The sequence below is a fragment of the Cryptomeria japonica genome, chromosome 9 (genome assembly GCF_030272615.1).
Source record: "Cryptomeria japonica chromosome 9, Sugi_1.0, whole genome shotgun sequence".
Taxonomy (NCBI): domain Eukaryota; kingdom Viridiplantae; phylum Streptophyta; class Pinopsida; order Cupressales; family Cupressaceae; genus Cryptomeria; species Cryptomeria japonica.
Genome location: NC_081413.1, coordinates 137,972,412 through 137,998,569, shown reverse-complemented (window position 1 = coordinate 137,998,569; position 26,158 = coordinate 137,972,412).

Genomic DNA, 26,158 nt, shown 5'->3' with positions numbered 1-26,158 from the left:
TTTCTTCTTCTTGAGCATAACCTTTGCAAACTAGTCTTTCTTTGTTTCGAATGACCTCACCTTTTTCATTTAGCTTGTTTCTGAAAATCCACTTTGTATCGATTACATTTTTGTCCTTCAGTCTTGGGATTAGTGTCCATGTGTCAATCTTCTTGATTCGATCAATCTCTTCTTTCATAGCATTTACCCAATCTTCACTGTTAAATGCCTCTTTTACCATTCTCAGTTCAAATTCAGATATCAGACATGTGTTCTGTCTCAGTTTGTTCCTTGTCATTACTAGATCATCCTTATCTCCTATAATCTGACTTGATGCATGATGTCTTCTGACATATTTGGCTAATATAGGCTCGATAGGTTCTATATGATCTTCTTCATCACTCGATAATTGGACATTATCTTCATTTTCTTCAACAACTTTCTCAGTAGGACTTCTCTATTGAAAATAAACAAATTCTTCATAATCTTCTGGTTCTTTGGAATTTCCTTCATCATTTCTTTCGGCAAATTTATCATTTTTCACATTTGTACTTTCTACTATTTTATTAGATGATTTGATCAGACATTTAAATGCTTTACTTCTAGAAGAATAACCAAGAAATGTTCCTTCTTCACTTTTCTGATCAAATTTTCCATTTTTGTCATCTTTGTGAACATAGCATCTACTTCCAAAGATTTTAAAATAACTTACATTAGGTTTCTTGTCATACCAAATCTCATATGGTGTCTTCATAGTTCCTTTCTTTAGTTGAAATTGGTTCAGGGTGTAAACTGTAGTGCTGTCGCTTCTCTCCAAAATGTTTGAGGTACCCTTTTTTCTATTATCAGGGTTCTGGCATAATCTACGATCGATTTGTTTCTTGTCTCAACTATCCCATTTTGCTGAGGTGTTCTCGGTGCAGATACTTGCATTTTTATACCATGATCATTGCAAAATAAGTTAAATTCATCAGAAGTGAACTCTCCTCCTCTATCAGATCTAAGACATTTCAGCTATCTTCCTTTTTCATTTTCAACTCTTGCCTTGTACCATTTAAACATTTGAAAAGCTGCTGATTTTTCTTTTAAAAACATAACTGACATTAGCCTTGAGTAATCATCCACAAATAATATGAAATATTTATCACCATAATAACTTTCAACTTTCATGGGACCATAAAGATCAGTGTGTACTAGATCTAAAATTCCTTTAGAAGTGTAGGACTTACTTGTAAAGCTTGATCTTGTCATCTTATCCATCTGGCATCCTCGACACATAGCATTCTTAGGTTTTTCCAGAATCGATAGACCTCTTACTCGGTGCTTCTTACTTATTTTGATCAGATTATCAAAATTTACATGACAAAACCTTTTATGTCATAACCAGGTATCATCTATCTTAGCATAAAGACACTCGTTCCAAGTTGAGTCAAGATGAAATGTATTACCTTTTGTTTGTGTCCCAGTAGTAGCTAACTTTCCATGCTTGTCATGAACTTTGACAATTCCTTTCTGAAATTCTATTTGGTAACCCATATTGTTTAGCTATGCTACACTCAACAAATTGTATTTCAAACCTTCAACCCAGTATACATCATCACATTTAGCATTGTCAAGAAGTGTTATATATCCTTTACCTTTCACCAGACATGGTGCATCATTACCAAATCTCACATAGCCTCCATCATAGTCTTCTAATTTAACAAACTTGTATTTATCACCTGTCATGTGATGTGAGCATCCACTGTCTATGATCCAAGAATCATTATTATTTATGTGAGATATGAAGGATTTTTCTTCATACCTTTCTTCATCTGATCCATCTTTAATAGCCACATAAACAACTTCCTCTATATCCGTTTCATCAGATTTGTCATTGTTGGATTCCTCATCAGCTACTAGGCATGTCTTTCTGTCTCTCCTTCTAAAGTCTCGGTGTCCTCTATATTGGTTGTCTTTCTGCCTGTTATCTCGGTATTCTCTCTTTTCACTAGATTCTTTGTCAGGACAGTTAGAAGCCATATGTCCTATTTTATCACAATTGAAACATTTTAAAGGTAGCTTTCCTTTATACGTACATTTTCCTCTCGGTAACCTTCTGGCTAATAATGCTTCAAACTCTTCTTGCTTCTTGATTTCCTCATACAGTTTGTGTACTTCTTCCATGTTCTTGCGAAATATTTCACTTGCTCCACTATGATTCCCTTCAGAGTACTTACTCATTCTATCATTGTAATCATCAGATTCACCAATATGAAAAGAACTGAATGCAGATTCTACTTTATTTACCGCAGACCCACTGTTATCAAAATTACTTAACTCAAATGCATGTAGCTTACCAATAGTAGCATCCAAAGAAATTGGCATGTTAGGTATAGACCTTAGTTCATTGATTGCAGAAACTTGAATAGCATAAGCAGGTAGAAGGGTTCTCAACAACTTACTTTACATCCTTTTCCTCAATAGTTCCTCCTACTCCTTTAATTTGATTGACAATCTCCTTTAACCTTGTACTGTATTGGGTTATGTTCTCACCTTCATTCATTCTCATGGATTAAAGTTGTCCTCTTAGACTATCTACTTTTTCTCTTTGAACATGTTCATCACCGCCATACACAGATATGAGCTTAGTCCACATTGCTTTTGCATCATTACAGTGTTCTAGATCATTAAACTCTGAGTCGATCAATGCTGATGTTATTTAATTATAGCTTGAATATGTTCTTTCTTTGCCTTTATCTCTTACAAGGTCATCGAGTTGGTGCTTGGTGGTATGTAGTCATTCTCCAAATAATATGTTGCATATTCTCCTATTCCTAATAAATGCAGTTTCATCCTTTTCTGCCATGTGGAGAAACTTGACTTGTTCAGCTTCAGTGCATCCCTTTTATACATCTTCGGATCTTTGCCTCAAGTACCTTTAAACTTTTCTTCCAGATTCCAAAGCTCTGATACCAATTGTAAAGTTTTGATGCCAATAGCTAACAAGATGAGAGTGGGGGGGGGGGGGTGAATCATACAAACTTAATCTTCCATAAAATCAATAGATTCAACCTCGGTAACTTATACTTCAACAATATAACCAAAAACTGCTAAACATGCAAACTCATAAACACATAATCATCATAACACATAAAACACCAGATTTAACATGGAAACCCAAATAGGGAAAAACCACTGTGGTATTTTGGACCCACTAAGAAATATACTCTTCTAGAGTATGCTCAGTTAAAATCAAATCCTGTTAAAGATTACAAACACATTGCTAGATGTGACCCCGTTAAGGGATTTCTCTCAGATCTATTAGGATCTTCACTTTGTTAGAAGTGACCTTGTCAAAGGATTTCAAACACTCATTTAGAATGTCAACTTGCTAGAGGGTTTACAAATAAGACTGTTAGGTCCACTCAGTTAAGAGATTTCTTGTTACTTACAGAAAAAACAACAGTAATAATATATATCTAGAACTTCAAATCTAAAATGCCAAAGAAAATTCTTATTTGCTCAAAACAATCTTGTCATAGGACTTAACTTGTCCCTCTGCTGGGCTCCTTACTCTATTATTCAAAATAGGTCTTCAAGCTTCCGTGCTCGATAATCAGTATGTAGCATCCCTATGCTTACACTTGCCCACATACATTGTTCATCAATAATTCCTTATTTATAAACAATTTTCTAACCGCCAAATCTCCTTGATCACATTTCTCATGATCAATCTTAGTCATCAGATCTTCAAACTTGACTAGGTTCAATGGATTCTTCAATCTGAAAACATTTTACCTTGCCTAGGGACTTGCATTCCTTTCTTGGAACTTGCACAAGGTTATTGCGGTTCAATCTGCGTTGTAGATCTTCCCGTCGATCTTCCATTGCTATAGATCCTTAACAAACTTCATTCATGACATACCAATCATTTATACATCTCCAGCTCATCATTGTCCTTCATTAAATAATGCTTTTATCCATCCAATGCGATCTATCATAACCTGGTTGCAACTCGGTAAATACTAAACTTTACTCGGTAGACATTCCATCTTCATTAACCGATATTGATAACCTTAGGGTTTACCGACTAGGTTCTTTGCTCAGTGACATAGTATAGTATTAACCTTACAATTAACAACATATGTAGGATATCAAAACAATCTAAACATCATGATTTCATCATTGTCTAGCTCGGTAATAGTTGCCCATTGAATAACATATTTCTCCCCTTATTCATCACATTCTTTCTGTGTCTTTTACCAACCACTTAATACTCATCAAAACATACTTCTCAAGATATGGCAACATCATACTGAATCAGAAAATCAATTTCTTGACATCAATGACAAAATAATGTTATAAAGATAGTTATCATCCTTTTTCAGTTATATCAGATAATCTTCAACAACCTTCTCAATATCCCTAATGAATATCAACAATCTTTCTTTCTATTGAAATGCCAACATGGATAAGGGTTTCCATCTTAAATTCAAAGATAGAAAATGCAAAATCATTAACAAGACTGGTTTGGAGATTGTAACCTTTATTCAGACTGGAGGTAATATCTTTCACTTGAACACTAGTAATAAGACATGTTTGATTGCTCATATTGATGAGAGTTGGTTATGGCATAAGAGGTTGTGTCATGTTAATTTTGATTGTATTATTAAGATCAGTTCAACTAAGGCAATTAGAGATATACCTAAGATTATGAAGCCTCATAATCCGGTATGTAAGGAATGTCAATTAGGAAAGCAAGTTAGAAGTTATTTTAAGAGCATACATGATAAATCTAATGATGTACTTGATTTGATTCACATTGACTTATATGGTCCAACAAGGACTAGAAGCTTTCAAGGTGGTAGGTATTTCATGTTGATTATTGATGATTATTCTAGGATGATGTGGGTGACTTTTTGAAGGGAGAAGTATGAAGCTTATGAGAAATTCAAGATCTTTAAAGTGAAGGTTGAAACTGAAACTGGATTGAAAATCAAATGTCTAAGATCAGATCATGGTGGTGAGTTCACTTCTCATGAATTTAATAGTTATGGTGAGACAAATGGAATTAGGAGACATTTATCTGCACCTTAGACTCCTTAGTAGAATGGAGTAGTGGAAAGAAAGAACATAACCATTTTGGATGTAGCAAGATCTATGATGATGGAAGCCAAATTTCCTCATATCTACTAGAGAGAAGTAGTGAGTACAACAGTCTACACATTCAATAGAGTTCACATCAAAGGTGAAACCGGTAAGACCCCTTATGAATTATGGTTTGGACATACACCTACTGTTAAATATTTTAGAATTTTTGGAAGTAAATGCTATATCAAAAGAGATGATTGAATTGGAAAGTTTGATTCTAGATGTGATGAAGGAATATTTCTTGGTTATTCAATTCAAAGCAAAGCATATAGATGTTATAAAAAAAGATTGCAAAAAATTGTGGAGAGTGCTAATATGAAAGTGGATGAGCAGTACAGAAATCATTTGATATCATATGACAGGGAACCAGAAGTGGAAATGATCATAACTAAACTGACAATGCCTCAACTAGTACAAGAAGCTAAGACAGTTACACCGACATAATAAGAAAATTTAACTATGACTGATGATCAAAGTAGTGAACCTAAAGTTGAAAAGACACCAAGGTATATAAGATTAAATCATTATGAAGATCAAATCATTGGAGATAGGAACAAGGGAGTTAGGACAAGAAGAAAATTGGCAAATGAAGAGGTATGTCTCATTTCTCAAGTTGAGCTGACAATTGTTATTGAAGCTTGTAAGGATAAATATTGGTTAAAGGCTATGGAAGATGAATTAGATTAGATAGATAAGAATGAAATTTGGTCTTTAGTTCCCCAACCTAAAAAAAAGAATGTTATTGGAACTAAATGGGTTTTTAGGAATAAACTGAATGAGGATAGTCAAGTTGTAAGAAACAAGGCTAGATTGGTTTGTAAAGGATATTCTCAAATGGAGGGAATTGATTATGGTGATACATTTGCACTTATAGCTAGAATTGAAGCTATTAGACTATTTATTGCCTATGCAACTTATAAGAACTATAAGATTTATCAAATGGGTGTTAAATGTGCAGTAAAGAGGATATTCCAGTATTTGCAAGCAACAACAAAATATGGTTTATGGTATTCTAAAAATGATGATCTCACTTTATGTGCATATACTGACTCAGATTGGATAGGTGATACTGATGATATGAAGAGAACTTCTGGTGGAGATTTCTTTATTGGAAAGAAACTAGTTTCATGGATCAGCAAAAAATAGTCAAGCATTTCTTTATCTACTGTAGAAGCTGAGTATGTTGCAGCAACAACTAATTGCACACAAATCTTGTGGACAAAGCAAATGTTGAAGGATATTAGGGTAAATTGTAGTGAACCGGTAGTTATCTATTGTGATAATTCTATAGCTATTCACATGTCTAAAAATATGGTATTTCACTTTAAGACTAAGCATATATCAATAAAGTATAACTTTCTGAAGTAAAAGGTAGAAGAAAAAGAAGTCAAATTGGTTTATGTGAACACTAAAGAACATATTGCAGATATATTCACTAAACCACTATCTAAGGAATCATTTGAGCATTTGAGAGATAGGTTAGGGGTTTCTGCCCCTCCAATAGAGACTTGATTGATGCAGTTTGTCATCAGTCCAACATGTATTACTAAAGACATTATTTATTCTGGCACTAATAAGCAGTGCTACTACTCAGGGGGAGTAGTCAGCTTTAAGATACAAAGGTTTACATTATTGCTTTGATATTTTTGTCACATTTATGGCATTGATCTCAAAGGGGAAGAGATATTGATGTGAAAATAAAGAAACAGTAGTTGTATACATTAGGGGGGAGATTTATTCAGAACTTTATAGAGATATCATTCACACAAATTGTTGGTTGTCTTCCATGGGGGGAGACTTGTTTGGCACTTCTCGGTACTTAGATGTTTTTCATATCTAGTGTTGCCATCAATGCCAAAGGGGGAGATTGTTGGCATTATGGATGAATTAATTATGTGTTGCATTGATGTTTTTTCATTGATGTCAACACTAGTTGATATGGTTGGTTACCGACATATAGGTTTTGCTAAGCGGTAGAAGATCTAGTGTTACCGGCAAAAGAGATTATCTATTGGACACTTCTAGCATGTTTGGATCAGTGAAGTATGTTTGATTTCATGTGTTATATGCTCCATGAGCATGTCTTGGTCAATTGGTATTGACTTGGTAATTAGATGCTATCATACATTTTGGTAAACCCTTACTAGCATTGGTTTAAGGCTCTATCGACAGAGCTTTCACTAAAGAATCTTGTCAGGATGGATAATTTGTGTTGGTGCAGCTTCTTCATGGATTTCAGGATGTTGAAGATGTTCTTTGATCATGCTTCAATTGCTTGAAGATATTTCCTTGGTGTGGTGGACACATAATAGGTTTGGTACCTATCTAGGTTATGGACCGGTATCATGCTAACATGTACACTACACATTACCGAGATGTTTTGAGATGTTTTATGGATTTGTTATTGTTATTTTGGTCTTAAGCTGACATGACATATCATTGTAATATATTTTAGGTGGCCAACCTAATTGGTTGAGGCTTTATGGTTTGTATAAAATGATGTAAGATCTCATTGTAGATCATGAGGATTATGTGTCATGGTCTTGGAATGCAATATCATATGCAAAGGAGATTTGGTCGATCATAGGTGATTGAATTGGGATTAAGGAAGAGGTCAAAGCCCTTCAGTATTAAGCTTAACTAAGATTGTAATTAGGCATCATAGATGTTATCTCTGGAAATTCACTCTATTGGATTGTTGTCCATTTATCTTGAGATGGTTGTAGCCTCTCTATAGTCAGTGAGACTCTTTTGTAATGAGTAGTATGCTCTAGGCAGTGTGCCTTCCTACAAGTGCAGGCCCCTCATTGTAACACATACTTTCTACAGAAGTATCATTTGACTGTGGGTAGGCTTTCCACCATGGTTTTTTCCCTTTGTGGGTTTTCTATGTACAAATCATGGTGTTATGTGGTATGGTTGATTTGCATTGTTTATGTGATTAATTGATAAGTTGCATTGTTTACAGGTATCTATTTCTGCTTGACCAGTACTTAATTTGGTTAAAGGTTATTAAGTGGATTAAATGTTATAATTTCTTAACAACTGATTCAGGCCCCCCTCTCAGTTGTTCCCCAATTGTCCTAGGAAAGACAAGTCATGATGGAGCATGTGTGAAGTCAAGAATTGAAATATCACTTTCTTAGGGAGAGAGTACAAGAAAGACAAGTCAGAATGGAGTATATGACAATCAAAGAGAAACTAGCAGACATTTTCACAAAACCATTCCCGAAGACTACCTTTGAGTACCTCAAAGGTAAATTAGGGGCCAAACCCCTACATAAGAATAACTAAGATGTAGGAGATGCATCAATCCAGTGGGCTTAATGAAATTTTTTCACTATGGATTGATGAAATGGTGGCTACTCCATAGGGGGAGAAACTTGGATGAGGTTTATAGATATGTTGAAGATAACAACAATAGATTTGATGACCGATGATGCATATGCACATTTGGAATTGTTGTCAAAGGGGGAGAAGAAATATATAAGCCTAAGGAGGAAAATATGTGTAACAAAAAGGGGGAGAAGAAATGAAGATTTAGTTCCAGGTGGTGAAGAGAAGAATCAGCAGAAGAGTGAAGTGTAGCAGAGAAGTTTAAGAACTAAGCAGCATGATTTTAGTTGATGTTTATGTTAGTGTTGCCATCAATTCCAAAGGTGGAGAATGGTGGCATGTTTGGAATAACTGATGTAGATGAATGCAGGTGAAGAATGATGACTGAATTGGTAAAGGACTATTTGTGATGAAGAGATTGAGATTGCATGATTGGATGAATTTGATTAGTTATTTCTATGGTCATTGATGACAAATGATATTTTACTATGTCTTATTTTGTCATCTAAATATTTTTTGTCTAGCAAAAATTCCTTACCGGTATTGTAGATAGTGAGCTAGGAATTAGAACCTTAACCGATAAATGAGGAAATGTTTTGATTAGATTTGGTGATTGGTGATTATTGAAGTGTTGTGGTTTGGAATGTGAGTTTGTATCATTGTAATATGTATCTGACTGAAACCACATCATGTTTTGGTTATCAAAAATCATGTTTATGATTTCTATTGTATTTTTGCTAGGGTTTAAGAAGGGTTTAAGGACCGATAAAGAATTCTCTTAAGATCGGTAATGGTTTTTGGTTTGGCGGTGATCTACATCAAGTTCAAATGTTGGTGATGACATGGCATAAACCACGTGAAGTGTTTGAATGATTCTTTGGCATGTTTGGAGAGAGAATTTCTTGGGAATCTGTGAAGCGCTTAGAAGAGTGTTCTAAGGGTTTGACTTTGTATCAGATCGAGATGCGATGATCATTCAATAGTTGTATTGATTTGTAATTGATTGTAATGATCCATATGATGATCAATAATGATTTGTAATGAGTTGTAAATATCTATGATGATCTATGTTGTAATTCTTAGGGTTTTGTAACTAACTAAGTTGAGAACGTAATTTATGTTAGTGCAGTTGATGTTTGTAGTGTTGGTGGTTTTGAGAAGAGTATAAATCCATACCAGAGTATGAGATCTGCTAGAGTGTAGTAGATTTGGAGCAAGAATTGGATCTGATCAAGCAAGAAGTTAATTGTTATACCCAGATTATTCAATGTTGTTCTCTAACAATTGCAGTAGTCAAAATCCCTTAACCGGGTAGGTCCTAACAGGCCTTTCATTGTAAATCCCTTAACTGGGTAGCTCAACATCTAAGTGTTAAATCCTCTTGTGAGGTTGATCCTAACATATCAAAGCTCCTAACAAGGCTCATCATCTAAATCCCTTAACTGGGTGACTACTAACAGGGTCTACTCCTAACAGCACATCTTTGTAAGCTTCTAACCTGGTTAGGCTCCTAACAAGGTGCATTTCAAAAGAGTACAAATTTTTTGTGGGTACCAATTCCCACCATGGTTTTTCCCTATTTGGGTTTCCATGTGAAAAACATGTTGTTCATATGGTGAATATTTTTATGTGCTATTATGTTTTACTTTCACTTTATGCATGTTTGGTGAACACTTAATGAGTAGTTCTAGTAAACTGGTTTAACAGTTAGTTATCAGTGATTACCGGTAATGGTAAAGAGTTTATTACTAGTTTATGATTGATTTGAAGATTTTTATAAGTTCAAGTTTTGAGTTTGAAATTATTGATAATATTGATTAAGCTCCCCTCTCAGTATTAATCATATCCTCTAAAATTAGCAATCAATTAGGTTGGCCACCTAAAAGATAATACAATAAATCCATTACATAAACCTTCAAACTAATGATAATCCAAGTTGGCCTAATACCTAAACAACATTAACCAAACAATAAATCCAACCAGTAATGCATCAGGAGTATCCACCAACACGTTACATAAACCAGTCCATAACCTAGAAAAATAAGACCAGACCTAAAATAGGTCACCATAAACCAAATGAAATACCACCAATCAACTGGAACACAAACATGATAACCATTAGCATTATGAAAACCTTCTAGAAGCCGCACCAACACCACTTATCAAATCCATCAAAAGATATTTAATGAAGCTCTATCGGTAGAACCCTTATCGGTAACCAAAAGGCTTACTAGAACATATGATAGCTTCCAGATCACCAAATACCGAACCAACTAAATGTGACACGCATCTGAATGACATGAATTACCGAACCAATCCAATTCCACCAATCAAAATATACCGGAGACAAATCTCCTGATCATCATCAAAGACCAACCACTCTACCGGAACCTAGTAGATAACCAAAGAAGCTAGTATTGAAATCAATAACAAACATCAATGCAACACTTAATCAATTCCTCCAAATTACCAACAATCTCCCCCTTTGGCATTGATGACAACACTAGATGTGAAAAACATCTAAGTGCCAAGAAGTGCCAAACAAGTCTCCCCAATGGAAGACATCCAATCAAATGATATATCAATGAAGTTATGAACCAAATAACCAAACCATAGACCAAACTCCCCCTATGACTAATATCTTTGTTAAGATCTATTTTTCACATGTATATCTCTCCCCCTTTTAAATCAATATCAAAAATCTGACATAAACATCAAAGAAAAATCATAAAACCTCTGAACCACACAACTAACTACTCCCCCTGAGTAGTAGCACCATCTCATCAATATGGAATGAATGATAGTTCTGATAATGCATACCAAATTGATGCCAATCAACATCACTCAAGTCTCAACCAAAGGGGCAAAGACCCCCAATCTATCTCTAAAGTACTCAAATGATTCCTTGGGAAAAGGTTTACTGAAGATATCTGCAATCTTCTCTTTAGTGTTCACATAAACTAATATGACTTCATTTGCTTCCACCTTTTCCTTCAGAAAGTTATACTTGATTGATATGTTCTTTTTCTTAGAATGAAATACCAGATTCTTTGATATGCCAATAGCAGCAGAGTTATCACACTGAATAACTACCAATTCATTGCGATCTACCCTTATATCCTTCAACATCTTCTTCATCCATAGATTTTGTGTACAACTAGTAGCAGCAACAACATACTCAGGTTCAGTAGTAGATAAAGAAGTACATGACTATTTCATGTTGATCCATGAAACAAGTTTATTTCCAAGAAAGAAAGCTCCACTAGATGTGCTTTTTTGGTCATCTATATCTCCAACCCAATCTGCATCTGTATATGCACATAATGTAAATTCATCATCTTTAGGATACCACAAACCATATTCAGTTGTTCCTTGTAAATATATGAAAATCCTTTTCATTGCACTTTCATGATTCTTTGTAGGATCACTTTGATATCTTGATACAAAACAAACAACATTCATTATATCTGGTCTAGTCTGAGTCAAATATAAAAAACCTCCAATCATATATTTATACCTTGTAGGATTTACTAGAGCTTATACATCTTTCTTTGTCAATTTCTCACTTGTAACCATAGGAGTACCAACTGGTTTAGAATTTTCCATACCAAATTTCTTCAACAACTCTCTAGCATACTTAATTTGACAGATGAAAATACCTTTATTAGTTTGATTAATCTACAAACCTAAGAAAAATCTCATCTCTCCAATCATAGACATCTCAAATTCATTCTTCATATTATCAGAGAATTCCATACATAATTTTTCCTCACCTCCAAAAATGATATCATCCACAAAGACCTCAATAATAAATATGTCATCATTAGTAATCTTATAATATAAGTTACTATCAACATTACCTTTAGTGAAACCAAGCTTCAAAAGATATTTGTCCAATCTAGCATACCAAGCTCTAGGTGCTTGCTTCAATCCATATAAAGCTTTCCTTAATCTGCAAACCATGTTATTGTCATCTGAAAGTGAAAATCCATCAGGTTGCTCAATGTAGACTTCCTCTTCAAGATCTCCATTTAGAAATGCACACTTAACATCCATCTGATAAACCTTGTATTTCTTATGGGCAACATAAACAAGAAATAATCTCATAGCTTCAATCCTAGGTACCAGAGAAAAAGTTTCATCATAATCAATTCCTTCCTTCTGAGAATATCCTTTACAAACTAATCTATCCTTGTTCCTCATAATTGTTAAATTCACCAGATGTGAATTCACCACCCTGATCGGATCTTAAGCATTTGATCTTTAATCTTGTCTCTATCTCAACCATAGCTCTAAAGTTCTTGAATTTTTTAAAGGCTTCATATTTCTCCCTTAGAAAAGTAACCCACATCATTCTAGAAATGTCATCAATGATTAGCATGAAACATATCACTCTCAAAACTTCTTATTGTAGCAGGACCACATAAATCAGTATGAATAAGATAAAGAACATCATTAGATTTGTCTTGAATACTCTTAAAAAATGTTCTGACTTGCTTGCCCATTTGACATTCCTTACATACCAGATTATGAGGCTTCAGAATCTTAGGTATATCTCTAACTATCTTAGTTGAACTGATATTTACAATACAATCAAAATTCACATGAAACAACCTCTTATGCCATAGCCAACTCTCATCAATATGTGTAATCAAACATGTCTTCTCACTGGAGTTCAAATGAAAGATGTTACCTCTAGTCCAAGTACCTCTTGCAATCTCCAATCCAAATCTATTGATGATTTTGCATTTTCTATCCTTGAACTGTAATTGAAATCCCTTATCCACCAATTGACCTACACTCAAAATATTATGCCTTAAACCTTCAACATAATTAATATTATCAACGTTATTCTTACCTTCCAATGATATAGTTCCTCTTCCTCTAATCATGTATGCTTTGTCATCTCCAAATCTGACTAGGCCACCATCAAATTCTTGCAAAGATAAAAACTTCCTTTTATCTCTAGTCATATGATGTGAACATCCATCGTCTATTACCCATTCATCTTTGTCTTCAATTTTAGCAACAAGGGCCTTCTCTTCATTATGAATGACAGGTTGCAGAGCATCTTCCTTGATAGCTAAGAATACCCATTCCTTTCCATTGTTGGATCCACTTGCTGAATCTTTTGCCAATTCATCATTAAAATCATCAGTTACACCTTCCTCATTAGCATAGTAGCATGATTTGTCTTTGTTCATCCTATACTTATACGTGTTCTGATATTCATGGTTAGTGAAGAGGATAAAAACTAGCAAGGTGAATTCAGGCGGTTAGTATGCAAACAAAACACTAAAACATATTAAAAATATGGAACATAAATCAAACCACGTGAAAACATAAAGAAAATGCTTATACCTTGCAAACTTATACCTTCTCCCTCAGATCGAGCTTGGTGAAGTGAAGATGCCCCTTGATGATGCTCCACTTGATATGCTCCTTTGAGTGATTTGAATGTGGTTGGCTCTCCAATATTGTGCACAAATGGATGTGATGGATTAAGGATTAAAGGATGAAATGGCTAAGTATGGATGAGTGCTAATTTTGGCATGGTAAGGATGCAAGGATGGTTTTTTGGGCACAAACTAGTAGCATGGATTTACTAAACTTGGAGATTAGATATGATGGAATGGAATCCTCAATTTAGAGGAAGAGAGGAGGATAAATGGAGGGTCATCATTCCTCGTGAGCCCACACAAGGCCCAGGAGGAGATGTGGAGACCAACAAATATGCCTTAAGGGTATTTTTTGTCTCCACACTCCTCAAGGTTCACTAGGAAGACTTCCCAATGTGCCTTGGGAAGAACAAGGGATGGGATATTCCTTGAGGGATGGAAATGAAGAATTAAAAATTATTCAAAAAGGATGCTCATGGGGATTGGATAAATAAGGAGGAATTAAAAATTCCTTGAAGGATAGGATGCTTAGAGGAATGTGAGATTTTGAAAATCTCACATTCACCTAGGAAAAGAGCATTTAAGGAGAGTGGTTGGATGGAAGGGACAAGGAGTTGACTTTGTGGCTAATCATGATGATTAGCCACTAGCAACTCATTAGGAGAGGGATTAGAAGAAAGATTAGGTGGGATTAGGGTAGATAAGATTTGTAGGAGGATTTGACTAGGAGAGAGAATGAGTAGAGGGAATTAAAATTAGAAGAATAATGCTAAGTGAGTTTAGGGAGTTTCTAGAAGAATTTATTAGGTTAATGATGGACTAGGAAAAAGGTGATTTGTAGGAATCACCTAGGTTAACTAATTAATTGAAATTAATTAGTTAAGAGGAGGAATTTGAGGAGATTTAATTAGAGGAATAGAATGGGGTTGATTTATCAAATAAATCAATCAACAGACTATAGTGACAATATTAATTATAATTAATTAATATTGAGAAGGAATTAAAACTTGGCATAATTAATAAATTAATTATGTTAGAAACTTAAATTAATTAAAATAATTATTTTTAAGTGTCTATAGTTAGGCTTAAAATATCTTCTAGATTTCTCCTCAAATCTTGAATTCCTCTTAGGACTTTTTAGATGCAAAATGGCCTATCTTATTACATGCAAAACATTTGAAAGGTGATTTTCCTTCATACTTACTTCCTGCTAGACCTTTAGGTACTCTTCTAGCAAATAGGGCTTCAAGTTCTTCAAGATATTTATCTTGTTTCCTCATATCCTCCAATTCCTTCGCATATAATGCTTTCCAATCACTCTTTCTCATTGATGATGTAGATGCCTTGAATGCATAATCTATCTTTGCAGCTTCTTGAGGACTAAATTCTTCAAGCTCAAAAGCAAATAACTTTCCAACCAAAGTATCCCTATTGAAAGAAGTGTTAGACATTGTTCTCAACTCATTAATTGTAGTAGCCTTCAACTTGTAAGCAGATGGTAAACCTCTCAATACTCTAGAAATAATCTCATCTTCTCTTAGGGATCCACCACATCATTGAATTCCCAAAACAAATTCACTGACTCTTTCCATAAAAGCAATAATTCTTTCATCTTCCTCCATTCTCATGTTTTCATACCTTACCCGATAACCATCAAGTTTAGCAATTTTAACAATAGGGTCACCTTTATTCAGAGTCTCCAACTTATGATAGTTCTGATACTTAATATAAGTACAGATCCAATAGCCAACAAGATGAGATGGGGGGGATGAATCATACAAACTTAATCATCCATAAAAACATCAGATTCAACCTTGGTAACATATATATCAGCAATATAACCAAAACTGTTAAACATGCAAACTCAAAAGCATATGAACAATATAAACCTCATAACACCAGATTTAACATGGAAACCCAAATAGGGAAAAACCACTATGGGATTTCAGACCCACTAAGAAATATACTCTTTTAGAGTATGCTCGGTTAAAAGCAAATCCTATTAAAGATTACAAGCACATTGCTAGATGTGACCCGGTTAAGGGATTTCCCTCAGATCTGTTAGGATCTTCACTTTGTTAGAAGTGACCTTGTTAAAGGATTTCAAACACTCAATCAAAATGTCACCTTGCTAGAGGGTTTACATATAAGACTGTTAAGTCCACTTGGTTAAGAGATTTTCTGTCACTTTCACAAAATAACAGTAATAAAAATCTATCTGCAACTTCACATCTAAAATGCTAAAGTAGATTCTTATTTGTTCAATACAATCTAAACATAGAACTAATCTTATCTATCTATTGGGCTTCTATAGTCTATTATTCAAATAGGTCTTCAAGCTTCTGTGCTCGGTAATCACTATGTAGCATCCCTGTGCATACACTTGCTCGCATACGTTGTTTATCAATAGTTTCCTATTTATAAACAATTAGATAACCGCTTAATCTCCTTGATCACATTTCACATGATCAATCATAGCCATCAGATATTCAATCTTGTCTAGGTTCAATGCATCTTTCAATCTGAAAATGTTTTACCCCACCTTGGAACTTGCATACTAGTCTTGGAGCTTGTGCCAGGGTATTGCGGTTCAATCTGAGCTGTAGATCTTCATGCTGACTTTTCATTACCTTAGATTCATTAACAAACTTCTTCCATGGCTTACCAATCATTTAATCTGCTCTAGCTCATCAACTTCCTTCATTAAATACCATATGTAATCATTTAATGCATTCTGTTATAGCTCCGTTACAACTCGGTAACAACTCGGTGAATACTAAACTTCACTCGGTAGACATTCCGACTTCATTAACCGATAGCGATAACCTTAGGGTTTACCGACTAGGTTCTTTGGTTGATAACATAGTATAGTATTAACCTTTACAATTTACAACATATGTATGATGTTAAAACAATCTAAAACATCATGATCTCATCATTGTCTGACTCGGTAGTAGTTGCCCATTGAATACCTTATCCGTCCCCTTATTCATCATATTCTTTCTTGTGTCTTTTACCGACATCTTTATAATCTTCATATCATACTTCTCAAGATATGGAAACATCATACTGAATTAGAAAATCAATTTCTTGACATCAATGACAAAATAATAATATCAAGATAGTAAAACATCTTTAATCAGCTATATCCATAATCATCAACAACCTTCTCAATATCCTTATGAAATGCCAACAATCTTTCATTGTTTGTTATAATGCAATATTGCCAACAATCTCCCCCTTTGGCATTGTTGGCAAAACCAATTGATTTGACCTTAATAGATTCGGATTGCTGTGATTCTGAAATGCTGAAATGCTCTCCGCCATACATTAGACTTCTCCTCATTTTTGTCTTCTTTCCAATTTGTAGTTTTCTCTTAGTCTTCTCCCCTGATAGGTCTTCTCTCAGTTGTCTCTCCTTCATAGTAGTCTTCTCCCCCTTTGTAGGTCTTCTCCCCCTTTGACAACAATGCCAAAAAGTAAAGAACTAAAACATAAATTCTTTCTGTGAGAAGTTATTTCTTACTGTTGTGTATCAATTAAGTCTCAGTCAGAGCATTTGTCTTCAATTCTTGTTCCCTGTAATATTTCCTGTATTATGTCCTATACACCTTTATAAAACATCCTAAAGTGTATAACTCAGCATCAACTCCCAAAAGATATTCATTAGTCATTGGATTGATGCTTTCACCGAACTTGGTCAGTGAGTAAAAGATAGGGGTAGGACCCCTAACCTACTTCTGAGATATTCAAAAGTGTCCTTTGGTAGTGGCTTGGTGAAGATATCTGCTATTTGGTCCTTTGTACTAACATATTCCAACACCACTTTCTTCTCTTGAGCTTCTTCTCTAAGATAATGATATTTGATAGATATGTGCTTTGTCTTAGAGTGCATAATAGGATTCTTTGAAATATTAATGGCACTAGTATTATCACAGAATATAGTTACTGGCTCGGTAACTTTCTCATTTATACCTTTCAACAGTTGTTTGATCCATGCAATGTTGGTACAATTCAATGCTGCAGCAACGTATTCAGCTTCTGCTATTGATTGTGAAACACATCCTTGTTTCTTGCTAAGCCAACTCACTAGTCTTTCTTCCAAAAAGAAAGCTCGTCCACTTGTGCTTTTTCTGTCATCAATGTTGCCTACCCAATCAGCATCAATATATACTTTTAAATCAAAATCATTTCCTTTCTGATATACTAAGCCATAATCCTCTGTGCCTTTCAAGTATCTAAAAATTCTTTTGATTGTTGTCATATGTGTTTCCTTAGGATCTGCAAAGAATCTTGCAACTATACCTATTGCATGTGCTATATCTGGTTTGCTACGAACAACATATTGTAGTTTTCCAATCATGGATTGGTAGAGTGTCTCATCAATGGATGTAGATTCATCATTCTTTGATAATTTGCAGTTGGTAGTCATAGGAGTACTTACTAGTTTTGAATCATCCATTCCAAATTTCTTCAAGATTTCCTTTATGTACTTGGATTGAGTAATGAAAATCTCATTTTTCATTTACAGTATCTGTAAACCTATAAAATACTTTATATCACTGATTAATGACATCTCAAATTCTTTGATCATTTCATTTCCAAAGTTCTTGCATAAAGAGTCATTTCCACAAAATATAATATCATCAACAAATATGGCTAAGATCAGTATTCCATTTTCATCATTCTTCATGTACATGTTGTTGTTCTCACTTGTCCTTATAAAACCAATCTTAATCAAATAAGAGTGCAATCTTTCATACCATGCTCTTGGTGATTGTTTCAAACCATATAAAGCTTTGTTCAATTTACATACCTGATCTTTATTATTGTCTTCAACAAATCCTTCAGGTTGTTCAATGAAAACTTCTTCTAATATTCCATTTAGAAATGTAGATTTGACATCCATTTGATATATCTTGAAGTTCTTGAAAGCAGCATAGGCCAACAATGTTCTAACTCCTTCAAGTCTAGCAACAGGTACAAAAGTTTCACCATAATCAATTCCTTCTTCTTGAGCATAACCTTTGCAAACTAGTCTTTCTTTGTTTCAAATGACTTCACCCTTTTCATTTAGCTTGTTTTTGAAAATCCACTTTGTACAGATTACATTTTTTTCCTTCACTTTTGGGATTAGTGTCCATGTGCCATTCTTCTTGATTTGATCAATCTCTTCTGTCATAGCATTTACCTAATCTTCACTGTTAAATGCCTCTTTTACTATTCTCGGTTCAAATTTAGATATCAAGCATGTGTTCTATCTCAATTTGTTCCTTGTCATCATTGGATCATCCTTATCTCCTATAATTTGACCTGGTGGATGATGTCTTCTGACATACTTGGCTAATACAGGCTCAGTAGGCTCTGTATGATCTTCTTCATCACTCAGTAACTAGACATTCTCTTCATTTTCTTCACCAGTCTTCTCGGTAGGACTTCTCGGTTGAACATAGACAAATTCATCATAGTCTTCTAGTTCCTTGGAATTTCCTTCATCATTTCTTTCTGCAAATTCATCGATTTTCACATTTGCACTTTCTACTATTTTGTTAGATGATTTGATCAGACATTTAAATGCTTTACTTCTAGAAGAGTAACCTAGAAACATTCCTTCTTCACTTTTCTGATCAAACTTGCCATTTCTATCGTCTTTATGAACATAGCATCTACTTCCAAAGATTTTAAAATAACTAACATTAGGTTTCTTATCATACCAGATTTCATATGGTGTCTTCAAAGTACCTTTCTCTCCAAAATGTTTGTGGCACCTTCTTTTCAATCATCAGTGTTCTAGGACAATCCACAATAGATCTGTTTCTTCTTTCAGCGATTCCATTCTGTTGTGGAGTTCTTGGTGCAGAGACTTGTCTTTTAATACCATGATCATTGCAAAATAAGTTGAACTCATCAGATATGAACTCTCCTCCTCTATCTGATCTAAGACATTTTAGTAGTCTTCCTGTTTTATTTTCAACTCTTGCCTTGTACCATTTAAACATTTGAAAAGCTTCTGATTTTTCTTTTAAAAACATTACTGACATCATCCTTAAATAGTCATCCACAAATAATATGAAATATTTATCACCATAATAACTTTGAACTTTCATAGGACCACAAAGATCAGTGTGCACTAGATCTAAAATTCCCTTAGAAGTGTAAGACTTACATGTAAAGCTTGATCTTGTCATCTTACCCATCTGGCATCCTCGGCACATAGCATTCCCAGGTTTTTCAAGACTCGGTAGACCTCTTACTCTGTGCTTCTTACTTTTTTTGATCAGATTATCAAAATTGACATGACAAAACCTTTTATGCCATAACTAGGTATCATCAATCTTTGCATGCAAACACTTATTCCGAGTTGAGTCAAGGTGAAATGTATTACCCCTTTTTTGTGTCCCGATAGCAGCTAACTTTCCATTTTTGTCATGGACTTTGTCAATTCCTTTCTGAAATTCTATTCGGTAACCTGTATTGTTTAGCTGTGCTACACTCAACAAATTGTATTTCAAACCTTCAACCCAATAATCATCATTGCATCTTACATTATCAAGAAGTGTTATAGATCCTTTACCTCTTACCGGACATGGTGCATCATTACCAAATCTAACATACCCTCCATCATAATCTTCTAATATAACAAACTTATGTTTATCTCCTGTCATATGATGTGAGCATCCACTATCTATAATCCAAGAATCATTAGTGTTTATGTGAGATATTAGGGATTTTTCTTCATACCTTTCTTCATCTGATCCATACTTGATAGCCACATAAACTACTTCTTCTATATCAGTCTCATCCGATTTATCATCATTAGATTCCTCATCAACTATTAAGCATGTCTTTCTATCTCTTCTTCTAAAGTCTCGGTGTCCTCTGTAATGATTATCTTTCTGTCTATCATCTCGTTAATCTCTTCTTTCAATAAAATCTTTGTCAGGACAGTTAGAAGCCATATGTCCTATCTTATCACAATTGAAACACTTCAAAGGTAGTTTTCCTTTATACTTAGCTTTGCCTCTCGGTAACCTTTTGGCTAATAGTGCTTCAAACTCTTCTTGCTTTCTGATTTCTTCATACAGTTTGTGTACTTCTTCCATGTTCTTTCAAAATCTTTCACTTGCTCCACTGTGATCTCCTTCATAGTAGTTATACTTTCTTTCATTGTAATCATTAGATTCATCAAGATGAAAAGAACTAAATGAAGATTCAACTTTATTTACTGAAGATCCACTATTATCAAAATTACTTAACTCAAATGCATGTAGCTTACCAATAGTTGTAGCTAAAGAAACTGGTATATTAGGTACAGACCTCAATTCATTGATTGCAGAGACTCGGATTGCATAAGCTGGTAGAAGGGTTCTCAACAACTTACTTGTTATATCCTTTTCTTCAATAGTTCCACCTACTCCTTTGATTTGATTGACAATCTCCTTTAGTCTTGTACTATACTAAGTTATGTTCTCACCTTCATTCATCCTCATAGATTCGAGTTGTCCTCTTAGACTATCTACTTTTGCTCTTTGAACATGTTCATCTCCTCCATATACTGATATGAGCTTATCCCACATTGCCTTTGCATCATTGTAGCCTTCTAGATCATTAAACTCTGAATCAGTCAATGTAGATGTTATTTCAATCATTGCTTGAATATGTTCTTGCTTTGCCCTCATCTCTTCTATAGTCAAAGGGTAGGTGCTCGGTGCAACAAAATCATTCTCCAGATAGTATACAACATATTCTCCAACTACTGATAGATGTAGCTTCATCCTTCTCTGCCATGTAGAGAAACTTGACTTGTTCAACTTCGGTGCATCCCTCTTATACATCTTTGGATCTTTAACTGAAGTGCCTTTAAACTTTACTTCCAGTGTCCAAAGCTCTGATACCAATTGATAGTTCTGATACTTAATATAAGTACAGATCCAATAGCCAACAAGATGAGAGGGGGGGGTGATCATACAAACTTAATCATCCATAAAAACATCAGATTCAACCTCGATAACATATATATCAGCAATATAACCAAAACTGTTAAACATGCAAACTCAAAAGCATATGAACAATATAAACCTCATAACACCAGATTTAACGTGGAAACCCAAATAGGGAAAAACCACTGTGGGATTTCGGACCCACTAAGAAATATACTCTTCTAGAGTATGCTTAGTTAAAAGCAAATCCTGTTAAATATTCCAAACACATTGCTAGATGTGACTCGGTTAAGGGATTTCCCTCAGATCTGTTAGGATCTTCACTTTGTTAGAAGTGACCTTGTTAAAGGATTTCAAACACTCAATCAGAATGTCACCTTGCTAGAGGGTTTACATATAAGACTGTTAAGTCCACCCGATTAAGAGATTTTCTATCACTTTCACAAAATAACAGTAATAAAAATCTATCTGCAACTTCACATCTAAAATGCTAAAGTGGATTCTTATTTGTTCAATACAATCTAGACATAGAACTAATCTTGTCTATCTGTTGGGCTTCTATACTCTGTTATTCAAATAGGTCTTCAAGCTTCTGTGCTCGGTAATTACTATGTAGCATCCCTATGCATACACTTGCTCGCATACATTGTTTATCAACAGTTTCCTATTTATAAGCAATTAGATAACCTCTTAATCTCCTTGATCACATTTCCCATGATCAATCATAGCCATCAGATCTTCAATCTTGTCCAGGTTCAATGCGTCTTTCGATCTGAAAATGTTTTACCCCGCCTTGGAACTTGCATACTAGTCTTGGAACTTGTGCCAAGGTATTGTTGTTCAATCTGAGCTGTAGATCTTCATGCCGACTTTTCATTGCCTTAGATTCGTTAACAAACTTCTTCCATGGCTTACCAATCATTCAATCTACTCTAGCTCATCAACTTCCTTCATTAAATACCATATGTAAACATTTAATGCATTCTATTATAGCTTGGTTACAACTCAGTGAATACTAAACTTCACTCGGTAGACATTCCACCTTCATTAACCGATAGTGATAGCCTTAGGGTTTACCGATTAGGTTCCTTAGGGTTTACCGACTAGGTTCTTTGGTTGATAACATAGTATAGTATTAACGTTTACAATTTGCAACATATGTATAATGCTAAAACAATCTAAAACATCATGATCTCATCATCGTCTGACTCAGTAGTAGTTTCCCATTGAATACCTTATTCATCCCCTTATTCATCATATTCTTTCCCATGTCTTTTACCGACATCTTTATAATCTTCATATCATACTTCTCAAGATATGGAAACATCATACTAAATTAGAAAATCAATTTCTTGACATCAATGACAAAATAAGAATATCAAGATAGTAAAACATCTTTAATCAGTTATATCCATAATCATCAACAACCTTCTCAATATCCTTATGAAATGCCAACAATCTTTCATTGTCTGTTATAATGCAATATTGCCAACAACTTATCCCATATAACTTTTGTAGATGATTTGTCTATTAATCGCATTACCTGCTGATCTGAAATGGCACTCAAAAGGGCTTCTCTTGCTCTACAGTCATTTTGAATGTTCTTATCCAAACCTACCATAGGAGTGTTGCTAGATGCCAGATAATAAGGGGTATAACCTTTCTCAATGATCTCCCAAATCTCCTTGCTAAGACATCTCAGATGAGTCTCCATCCAAATCTTCCATACTTTGTAATTTGTTCATTCAAGCCTAGGGTTGTCCTTTTGGTAAGAAATTGAAGTTGAATGATTAGTCTGCATGGGATGCTCCTCAAGTGGTTAAGCTTCTGTAGAGAGGGGGGGGGTGAATTAGTTGTTAACAAATTATGAAACTTTAAGCATTCAAAACCTTTTATTGGAATGCATAAACAAAATACTCAAATAGAAAATATATTAGTTAAGCACAAATATAAATCATAAACCAATTACCATGCATACCCAACACATAACACCAAGATTTGTACGTGGAAAACTTGGTAAAGGGAAAAACCACAGTAGGAAGCCTGCCCGTAGTTAGATGATACTTCTGCAGTAAGTATATAATTACAATAAGGGGCCTACATGTGTAGGAAGCCCAACAACCTAGAGAACACTGCTCATCACAAAAGGAGCCTTACTGACTACAAAAGATATCTAGACTACAATTCAAAAATATGAATGAACTGCAAAAATAGAATCTCCTATGCCTGAGTACTGTTTTGGTTAAGCTCAATTCCAGAGGTCTTAAACCTCTTACACAAACCCAATTCAATCACCTATGATCGACCAAAACCTCTACATGTGATTAGAACTTTATTCGCACACAGATAATCCCATAACCATAATCCCAGACCACAATCTACAAAGAGATCTTACATCATATTTATACCAACCTGGGACCTAAACAATTAGGTTGGCCACCTAAAAGTTAATACAATAAATCTATTAAACAAACCCATGAACCAATGATAATCCAACTTAGCCTAAGATCGAAGCAACATTAACCAAACAATAAATCCAACTGGTAACGCATTGGGAGCATCCACCAACATGTTACATCAACCAGTCCATAACCTAGGAGAATAAGACTAGATCTAAAATAGGTCACTATAAACCAAATGAAATACCACCAATCAACTGGAACAAGAACATGATAACCATCATTATCTTGAAAAAACTTTTAGAAGCCGCACCAACACAACTTATAGAATCCATCAAAAGATCTTCAATGAAGCTCTATCGATAGAACCCTTACTGGTAACCAAATGGCTTACTAGAAAATATGATAACTTTCGGATCACCAAATCTCAAACCAACTAAATTTGATCCGCATCATAATGACATGAATGACCAAACCAAACCAATTCCACCAATCGGAACATACCAGAGACAAATCTCATGATCATCATCAAAGACTAACCACTTTACCGAAACCCGATAGATAACCAAAGAAGCTAGTGTTGGCATCAATGAAACACATAATCAATTCCTCCAAATTGCCAACATAAATTTGGTAAGATGGAGTCTACTAAAACCAAGTATCATATTATTCCTCCCTTATCTATTCAAGAGTTACTTGATGAAATCATTAAAGATGGAAAATTGAAGAATATTTCTATATATTATGAGAATTTAGATGAAAAAGATAAAAGGCAGATTGAGGAAGATATAGTATTGTATATGGATTTATTTAGTAAAGCTTTAATTGAATTAGACAGATATCTTCCAAAATATCTATATAGTTTAATTGATGCTAGAAGAAAATATGCAAGTCAGATGGATAAGGAAATAAAGGAAAGTGAACTGGTCAATCAGTGCACTAGTATCACTATTGAAGAAATTGATAGATTGATTTTGTTAGCAAATAAAATATAATTTAGAAGTAAAAACAGGGTAAAAATCCTTATGGTTGGTAGAGTAGAGGAAATAAGGAGATAAACTATTGAGATCTGGAAGAAATTTCTCACTGAGAACTGACTAGTAGAGTCTGATTCACAAGATGTAGCCACTCAGGCAGAGAATCCTCTGGTGCATGATATAAATAAGATGGAGGAAACTCAAGATTTTTCAAAGAAACAAATTTTGGATTCAGTAGAGGTTGAGGCAGATAAGGCACAAGATAAATCAGCAGAGGTAGAGGTTGGTGGACCAAGTGATGACACTAGTGCACATAAGGCACCCATAAAGGATAAAAGTAATGCACGGCAGGAGGTTTGAGAAAAATGAAGAGGAAAAAAAGGAGGAACAAATCAAAGGGAAAGAAAAAATAATAGAAACTCCAATCCTTATTGAAATCGACACTTCAAAAATGCAAAGCCAAGGGAGTTTTCCTCAATTTAACATTAGTTTTGACAAGCCTTTCAATCAAATATCTCCAGTAGAAAGAATGATTGTTGTTTCTACTCTTCAAGCTCAAGCTAGTCAAGTTAGCTATCTACTCAGTTTGATTCTTTGACCAAGGCATCAACCCAACAAGATATGGAGAAATTCAAAGATGCCAAAATACAAACTTTTTTGTAAATGATTGATAGTGATAAGGCCCAGCTTGACAAAGAACTGAAACTAATTGATGAGGCCTTATTGGAAGGTGGTAAGATTTATAAGTCTTGTCTAATTTTGACAAATTTTTCTACTGAAATAGACAAGAAGATAGATAAATACAGAGGTCAGTTAACTCAAATTTCCCAAGCTTATGACCCTATGACTAACTTAATCGGCAGTATTGAAGGCCAAATTTTGACAATTATGGAGCGAATTAAGAATTTTGAGAACGAGAAGGAGAAAATGGTAAGGTAGACAGGTGAACTCCGGAACCTAATTGGTCCTTGGCTAGACACCTTAGTGTACCATAA